The following is an 8,127-nucleotide window of genomic DNA, read 5'->3' on the forward strand; positions in this document are numbered from 1 at the left end:
AAAAAAAAAAAAAGTCAAGCTGCAAGCTTTAAAGACCTGCCAGGCCAGTTTTGTTTAAAAAAGTCAAGTAGCCAAGGACTAGAGGCTTTCATGGAAATGCAAAAGAGTAACTAATTCACAGACTTATCCAAAACCCCTCTTTTAAAGTTGACGGTTTACAACACTGCTTGCAAACCCTGCTGCCCTGTTCACTTCTTAGAGACCATTTATCTTTAAGAAATCTGATTTTTCTGAACACCACCATGTAAATTCCAAAGGAAATGTGTAATTGCTCAACACGACCCCCCCCTTACCTAAACGAAGGTATAAAATCCCACTTCTCCTGTTCTGTGGGGCTCGGCCTGGAAGCATTAGCCCATCGAGCCCGCCAAGCCAGCTGGCATAATAAAGTGCCACTTCCTATAATAGTCTCCGTGTCACGATCTCTCTGTCTTCCCGCTACAGTATCCTATTTATTTCAAAGCTAGGCCTTTGGGCTTTTAAATACATCATATGTAAATTTATATGACCTTATATTTTGTATTGTTATATTTATATTTGTATGTAATATAGTATATATTTTATTACATTAAAACTTTAATATATCATATTCTAGATGACTACAATCGTCTCTTATCTGCAGGGAATATGTTCCAAGATTCCCAAGGGATGCCAGAACTCTTGGATAGATAGTGCCAAACCTGACTGCTGTCCATCAGAACACGACCCTGTTCAGGTCTCTCACTCACACATTTCATGCCTTTTCCATCTTAACTAAGCACTTACCATGCACTGTGGCTGTGACTATTGCAGTTTCGAGGTGCAACGGCAAAACTAGCATGAATTTATCTTTCCTTCTTCATAATTTCTTTCTTTTTTTGGGGGGGGGCTTGGTTCACTTTATTTTTTTGTATGAAAACCCTATGTCGTTGCCACTGCTGGAGTCTGGGTCCTCTGCATGGAGACTCTGGTGTGGGTCTTGACGAGATGGTCGGTGAATTCCTGATAAGGAGACTTAGTGAACACCGTCTCTTTCCAGAGGTCAGGGGTCAAGTAACTGTAAGTCTTAGTTATGGCATCAAAGGTGGCCTTGGCGAAGTTACACAGGGTGGCAGTGCAGCCCCTGGCTGAGGTGTAGCAGTCATTAATGCCAGCCATCATGAGTAGTTTCTTAGGCACAGGCCGAGACGATGCCAGTGCCCCTGGGGGCAGGGATAAGGCGCACCAGGACAGAGCCACAGCGGTCAGTCACCTTGCAAGGGACAGTGTGGGGCTTGCCAATCTTGTTCCCCCAGTAGCCTCTCCGCACAGGGACAATGGACAGCTTGGCCAGGATGATGGCCCCCAGATGGCGGTGCTCTTTGGAGCATTTAACACCTAGACCGACGTGGCCATTGTAGTCCCGATGGCAACAAACGCCTTGAACCTAGTCCACTGGCCAGCGCGAGTCTGCTTTTGCATAGGCATGATCTTCAAAACTTCATCCTTCAGAGAGGCGCCAAGGAAAAAGTCGATGATCTCAGATTCCTTGATAGGCAGGGAGAAGAGATAGATCTCCTCCAGTGACTTGATCTTCATGTCCTTGACCAAGCGGCCCAACTTGGTGACGGGCATCCACTCCTTGTCCTTGGCCTTGCCTCTGCGAGTTCCGCGGCCTTACCCCCGACCCCGAGCCCGGCCACGACCTCGGCCTCGGAGGCCGCTGCCAAAACCTCCGCGAAAGCCTCTGCGGCTTCCCATTCCGGGGCCGGGGGCCTCTGGGCCATCCCGCTGCACCGGCGTCATCCGCCATTTGGTATCCTTTTGGAGAAAAAAAAAAGCCTTCTTCATAATTTCACAGATAGAAGACTCCTTATCGTAGATCTTAGCAAACTCAGCATACATTTTTTTCCTTTTCTTATTGAGAACTTTTACCTTTTCATTTTAAGTACTCTACAGCTTCTCTTCAGCATATCTGCATTCTCAGCATCACCACTCTTGCGCCTTGGGGCCATGATGAAATAAAATAAGGGCTATTGAACACAAGCACTGAGGTACTAAGACAGTTGATCTGACAAGTGTGGATACACTGGACAAAGTTACATCCTCATGTCCTGAATGGGACCGTGCAAGACGACATTGCACTACTCAGCGCACAACAAAAGCTTAGGATTTATTTCTGGAATTTTCCATATAATATTTTTGGACTGAGGTTGACCGTGGGTAACTGAAATCATGGAAGGAAAATTGTGGGTAAGAGGGGAGTACCAAATAGTAGTCTATGATTTTATATATTAAATATATAATAAAGTATATATTCTATTTATAATGTATTTTATAGTATATGATACATAAATTATGTATTATTGACAAAAATATGCCAAAACTCTGTCAAATACTTAAAAGATGGTTTATTCTTGTGCCAAACTTGAGGACTTTAGCCTGGACGCTCTCATCCTCAGGTGGTCCTGAGAACATGTGCCCACTGTGACCGGATGGTGGCTTGGCTATACGCAGTTTTAGGGTGGCAAAAATTATAAAAATCATGAATCAATACATGTGAGATTCTCATTGGTTTGGCCAGAGGAGAAGGGACATTTTCTTTTCCTTTCTTTTCTTTTTTTTTTTGAGTTGGACTCTCACCCTGTCACCCAGGCTGGAGTGCAGTGGCGTACTCACTGCCACTGCAGCCACTATCTGCTGGGCTCGGGTGATCCTTCTGCCTCAGCCTTCCAAGTAGCTGGAACTACAGGCATGTAACACATGCCCGGCTAATTTTTTTATTTATTGTAGAGACGAGGTCTCGCCAAGCTGCCCAGGCTGGTCTCGAATTCCTGGGCTCAGGCAATCCTCTCAGCTCTGCCTTCCAAAGTGCTGGGATTACAGGCATGAGCCACCTCACCTGGCTAGAGGAGGGTCATTTTCAAGCAAGGGTGCGTTGCAGGTCATAGGTGGGTTCAAAGATTTCTTGACTGGTATTATGTAGTTCTTTTCGGGAGATAAGATGCTTTACTGAAAAAAAGGGGCAGAGTCTAGGTTTGTTGATATACAGATGAAGATGAGATGTGGCCGGCTTCAGAGAGGATAGACAAGTGTCTTACAAGGCTCCCTGGGTATCTGGTAATCCACAAGTGATGGCTTAGAATATTTTGATTTCCTTCTTTGTTTGTTCTGTGATGTTATGCAAGAGTTAAGTTGGACAACAGGGTGATAAAACCCTGTTTGTTAGGTCCTTATCAAGCAGTGACTCCTCAAGCCTCTTAGGAGTTTGGGTAAGAGAAAAAGGTTGACTGGGCATGGTGGTTCAGCCTGTAATTAGCACTTTGGGAGGTCGGGCAAGAGGATTGCCTGAGCCTGGTGGTTTGAGACCAGTCCGGACAACTTGGTGAGACCTTGTCTCTACAATAAAATCACAAAAATTAGTAAGACATGGTGGCTTGCATCTGTAGTTCCAGCTACTTGGAAGGCTGAGATGGAAGGATCACCTAAGGCCAGCAGATTGAGACTGCAGTGGCCATGAGCATGCCCCTGCACTCTAGCCTAGACAACAGAGTGAGACTCCAACTCAAAAGAAAAAAAAGAGAGAGAGAAAAAGGTTCAGGTTTAGTTCTCAATATTAAAATAGAAAGTATATATACATCTGAAATATGATACAAAGGTATATATTTTATTGTATATTTGATATATTTCAAGAAGACAGGACAGTATGATAGGCTCCTCTGTCACTCCGTCTTAAGAGTTCACCCCTTCTTCCTCTGCCCAGGACACAGCCATAGTTGACTATGTGATTGAGGAAGCTGAGAGCAGGTCTTACATTTCACTAACTTTCTATGTCCCAAAGTTGCTCCTGCCCTGCCTAGAACCCTCCGTGGCTGCTGAGAGCCCTCTGGATAGGCCAGACTCCCTCACAGGGCCTTTCAGCCCCGCCAGGTTAGAGTCTTGTCCGCATCTCCCACAAGCCCCTGTTTAGTTCCTTCCAGCAGCCACATGGTTCTCTCTGCCTGAGACATTCTCTCCTCCTTTTTTCGCTAACGCCTGATAATCCTTCAGGTCTTGGCCGAAATGATACTTCCTCCAGGAAGTATGCTTCTAGGAAGCATTTTCTGATAGTTCCGACACAGGTGTGACCTCCCTTCCCCGCCCTCCCAACACTGTGACTGCCTCCAGCCCAGCATGTCACACCACCCCCACACCCTGATGTCCGGATCCCTTATCTAGGACCCTTACCAGATGGTGATCGCTGACACACAGACTGGCCTGCCAGGATCACCTTTGCACGCCTGATGTCCACACAGAGCTGGGAGAGAGGATGTGCCTAAATGCTTGTTAAATGTTGAGCACATTCAATAAGTTGGAAGGGAGGGGCCTGCGGCGTGAGGAGCCCTGAATGGGTAAAGCCGAGGAAGACTCAGTCAGGTCCAGCATGTGGCTGAGTTGGCATTTTGGGAGGCTGGAGTCATCCTGGTTTCTTGCCCAGTAACCATCACTCCCTTCCCTCCTTTCTGATAGAAACTTGATTTTGCTCATCCTGTGGGCAGCCACGTGCTTCTGAAGAGGGGCTCAGCCCTCGTCAGGGGATAGCCGAGGAATGGGCTGGGGGTAATTGTGACGGTAAGATTTGAGAGTGATTCTGCTGCTGGGCGCCTCAGAAGCCCTTACCCTGTTCTTCAAAAAGGGTCCAGGAAGTGGGGAATTCTGTAGGATAAATGTTCTGGTTTCTTCAAAAAAAAAAAAAAAAAAGGAGGGGAAAAAAAAGAGGGGTTCAGTAGATTTTTTTCTATAAAGGCCAAATAGGACGTATTTCAGGCTTGGTGGGCAGTACTGTCTCTGTAGCAACTACTCAACTCCTTCAGAGCACGACATGAACCACAGAACACATAAACAAGAGGAGATGGCTGGCTTCCCATAAGGTTTATTTACAAAAATAGGCGGTGGGCTGCACTTGGCCCAACGTGCAGTTTGTCCACCATGTTTAGACTGAAAGAGACTTCTGAGGCACGTTCTCCAAACGCAATGTACGGAATCTGCTTGGATGTTTGAATAAACCAGATCTTCAAAACAAGACAAAAATGCTTGTGCCCGTTGAGGAACTTGGAGCCATGATCTGATGCAAGATGGTTTTAAGAAATTACTGTGAATTTTCCTCTGTGTGGCAAAGACATTATGGCTTTCGATGCTGTTTTGATTTTGTTTTTAAACAAGAGAGAGTCTTTATCTGTTTGCTGCTAATATTAATTAGGAGATGATGTCTGAGGTTTGCTTTAAAATGACCCAGAGTGTGGAGGGGAGGGGGATGGAGATGACACAAGACTGGCTATGTGATCATAATGATTGAAGTTGGGTGATGGACCTCCATACTATTCTGTCTTCTTGTGTATATGTTTGAAAATCTGCATAATAACATCTCTTAGAAAGGGAGACAAGAAAGAATTCCTTCTTCCAATGCCTCTGGTCATCATTGGTGTCTTCTTGCTTATGTGATGGCTGGAGCTAATGCAGTCATTTTGCAACTAAGAGGGAACAAGCCTAAAGATGTGACTACCCAGCAAGCATGACAGAGTGGCAAGAGGAAAGACCTGGGATGCTGAGGGTTTTTTTGGGCTACCAAATGACCCACCTGCTTCAGGATTCCTTTTTTTTTTTTTTTTTTTTTGAGTTGGAGTCTCAATCTGTCACCCAAGCTGGTGTGCAGTGGCACGCTCACAGCCACCACAGTCTTGACCTCCTGGGCTCGGGTGATCCTTCTGCCTCAGCCTTCCAAGTAGATGGAACTACAGGCATGTGCCACCACACCTGGCTAATTTTTAAAAAAAATTTATTGTTGAGATGAGGTCTTGCCGAGTTGCCCAGGCTGGTCTCAAACCCATGGGCTCAGGCAGTCCTCTCACCTCAGCCTCCCAAAGTGCTGGGATTATAGACATGAACCACTGTGCCTGGCCAGGATTCCTTTTTATGTGAGATGATAACTTGAGCCACATTTCATTTTTCTTTTGCTACATGTCACTCAAAGCACCCTAACTGATCTAGAGGAAAAAAGAGTAGGAAAGCCTGGCCCCTCTTTGCTTCAGGGTGCTACTCGCGGTATCTAAGAGGACACCAGGAGTGAAAGAAAAGCTTGTGAGAAATGGGCCCTTGCTGAATATCTCTGAGTCCTTCCATCACATGCAAGGGGCAGCAGGCAATGGGAGAGGTCATCGCTTTCTGCCTTACCTCTCTTGAACCCTGGAGGGCCAATGCCAGTGGCTGTACTGGACTTCGGTTAGGAGAATGCCGATGTTGCAATCGCAGACCTACAGTTTCAGGAGAGGAAATGGCAGGCACAGAGCTCCCGCAGGACAGCTGGCCTTTCTGGCATGGCTCCCCACAAGGACAAGGAGAACTCCTCTCTCTGCACCCCCTGACATGCAGTAACCACAGCCACACAACGACGACACAGGGCGCAAACAACATTGTTTCTAACTGATATCACTGTTCAGCCAGTCTCGGGGGCATCAGCTGTTCTGTAATGCATGACAAATCACTGTGGTTGACTTAACCCATCCGAGTCTCCTAGATACAGTCACCAGACACTTGCCAAAAAATGTGCAGAGGGAATGCTGGGGAGGAAAAGGAGCAGGGTGATGTGGAGAAAGGCCATGAGGCACAGCCTCCCCCACCCATCTGGATGCTTCTGGAGCTCTGCCAGGCTCCTGGGGTTCAGATCGAGCTCCAGCCCAGGCTTGGGAGACTTGGGGATGGGAGAGGAGGGTGGTGGCCTTCAGTTAGGAGCACATCACAGATCCACAGTTAGTGTGTTTGTCTTACATTTGGTCTCAGTTTCCAGGCCTTTGCATAGGACAATGATTCTTTTTTTGGGGGGGGGTTGGAGTCTCACTCTGTCACCCAGGCTGGAAGGCAGTGGCATGCTCATGGCGACAGCAGCCTCAGTCTGCTGGGCTCAGGTGATCCTTCCGCCTCAGTCTTCCAAGTAGTCAGAACTACAGGCACGTGTCACCATGTCTGGCTAATTTTTTGAATTTATTGTAGAGATGAGGTTTCACCAAGTTGCCCAGGCTAGTCTCGAATCCGCAGGTTCAGGCAGTCCTCTCATCTTGGCCTACCAAAGTGCTAGGATTATAGGCGTGAGCCAACGCGTCTGGCCTTTTTTTAAAAAAATTTTGTGTAGAGACAGGGTTTTACTATGCTGCCTAGGTTGGTCTCAAATTCCTGGGCTCAGGCAAACCTCCTGTCTCAATCTCCCAAAGTGCTGGGATTACAGGTTTGAGTCATGGTATCTGGCCCATGAATGTATTTTATTTGATTTTTCAGTGATTCTTAAGTTTTAGCATGCACAGAATGCTCTGGAAGGCCTGTTAGAACACAGATTGCTGGGTCCTTCCCCAGAGTTTCTGGTTAAGTAGGTCTGGTGGGCAGGGGGTTGGGAATTTGTACATCTAACAAACACCCAAGTGATGCTGATTCTTCTGGTCCGGGGACCCTAATTTGAGAAGCACTGGTTTTGAACCTGTGCGCATGACCGTGGCTCTCGGGTAGCAGGAGGAAGATATCCACACTCTTCCTTCTCTTTCTTCCCTTGGGGCTGAGGTGGGAACTAATGAGGTGTGGCTAAAGGGCTGTGGTCCTGGGTGGGAGGAACCAACACTATTGATGCTCTACGGTCACCGTGGTCCAGAAAGCAGGAGACATAGGGTGGTATCCTGCTCCCGAATGAGCTCTCTGTGTGGCTTCAGGTGGTCACTTCTGCTCTCTGGGCCTCAGTTTTCCCCTCTACAAAATGAGCAGGTGGCACTTTTCTGTAGGTGCTACCGTTCTCACAACCAAAAATGTTAAAAATAAAAAAGGAAGACCAAATGAACTAGGTGACCTCCGAGGGAGTGGGGGTGGGAGAATCTCTTGCTGGCATCACCGTGTACCTGCAACCCTGTGAGCTGGAGTGTGACTTGGGTTTGGGTCTGGCTCTGTTAGTCTCTGATATTACCACTGTGAGTGCTGTGAGGACTAGGACTAAGATCCCAACCTGGCAGAGCCTTAGCTTCCTCGTCTGTCAGTGGAAAGGTGATGCACCTTGCAAGATTGTTGTGCGAACTGAGGTAAAGGGCCTGGCCAGTAAGGGTTAGCTATGGTGGTTGCTTTGGTTATATTTAAGATATTTTCAAGGCTTGGGGGCAC

At 47.1% G+C, this 8,127-nt stretch overlaps 1 pseudogene across 1 annotated transcript; it reads right to left on the reverse strand.

Moving 5' to 3' along the window:
* Positions 1-891: 891 nt before the first annotated feature.
* LOC103260207 lies at positions 892-1,771 on the reverse strand (annotated as a pseudogene). The gene is made up of 2 exons (XR_002481949.1): positions 1,753-1,771; positions 892-1,712 (listed from the first exon to the last, which is right to left on the reverse strand). The product of XR_002481949.1 is annotated as a 40S ribosomal protein S2-like (transcript).
* Between the last annotated feature and the right edge of the window lie 6,356 nt (positions 1,772-8,127).

Source organism: Carlito syrichta, unplaced genomic scaffold, assembly GCF_000164805.1.
Source record: "Carlito syrichta isolate Samal-C Ts95f unplaced genomic scaffold, Tarsius_syrichta-2.0.1 Scaffold303141, whole genome shotgun sequence".
NCBI classification, from domain to species: Eukaryota; Metazoa; Chordata; class Mammalia; order Primates; family Tarsiidae; genus Carlito; species Carlito syrichta.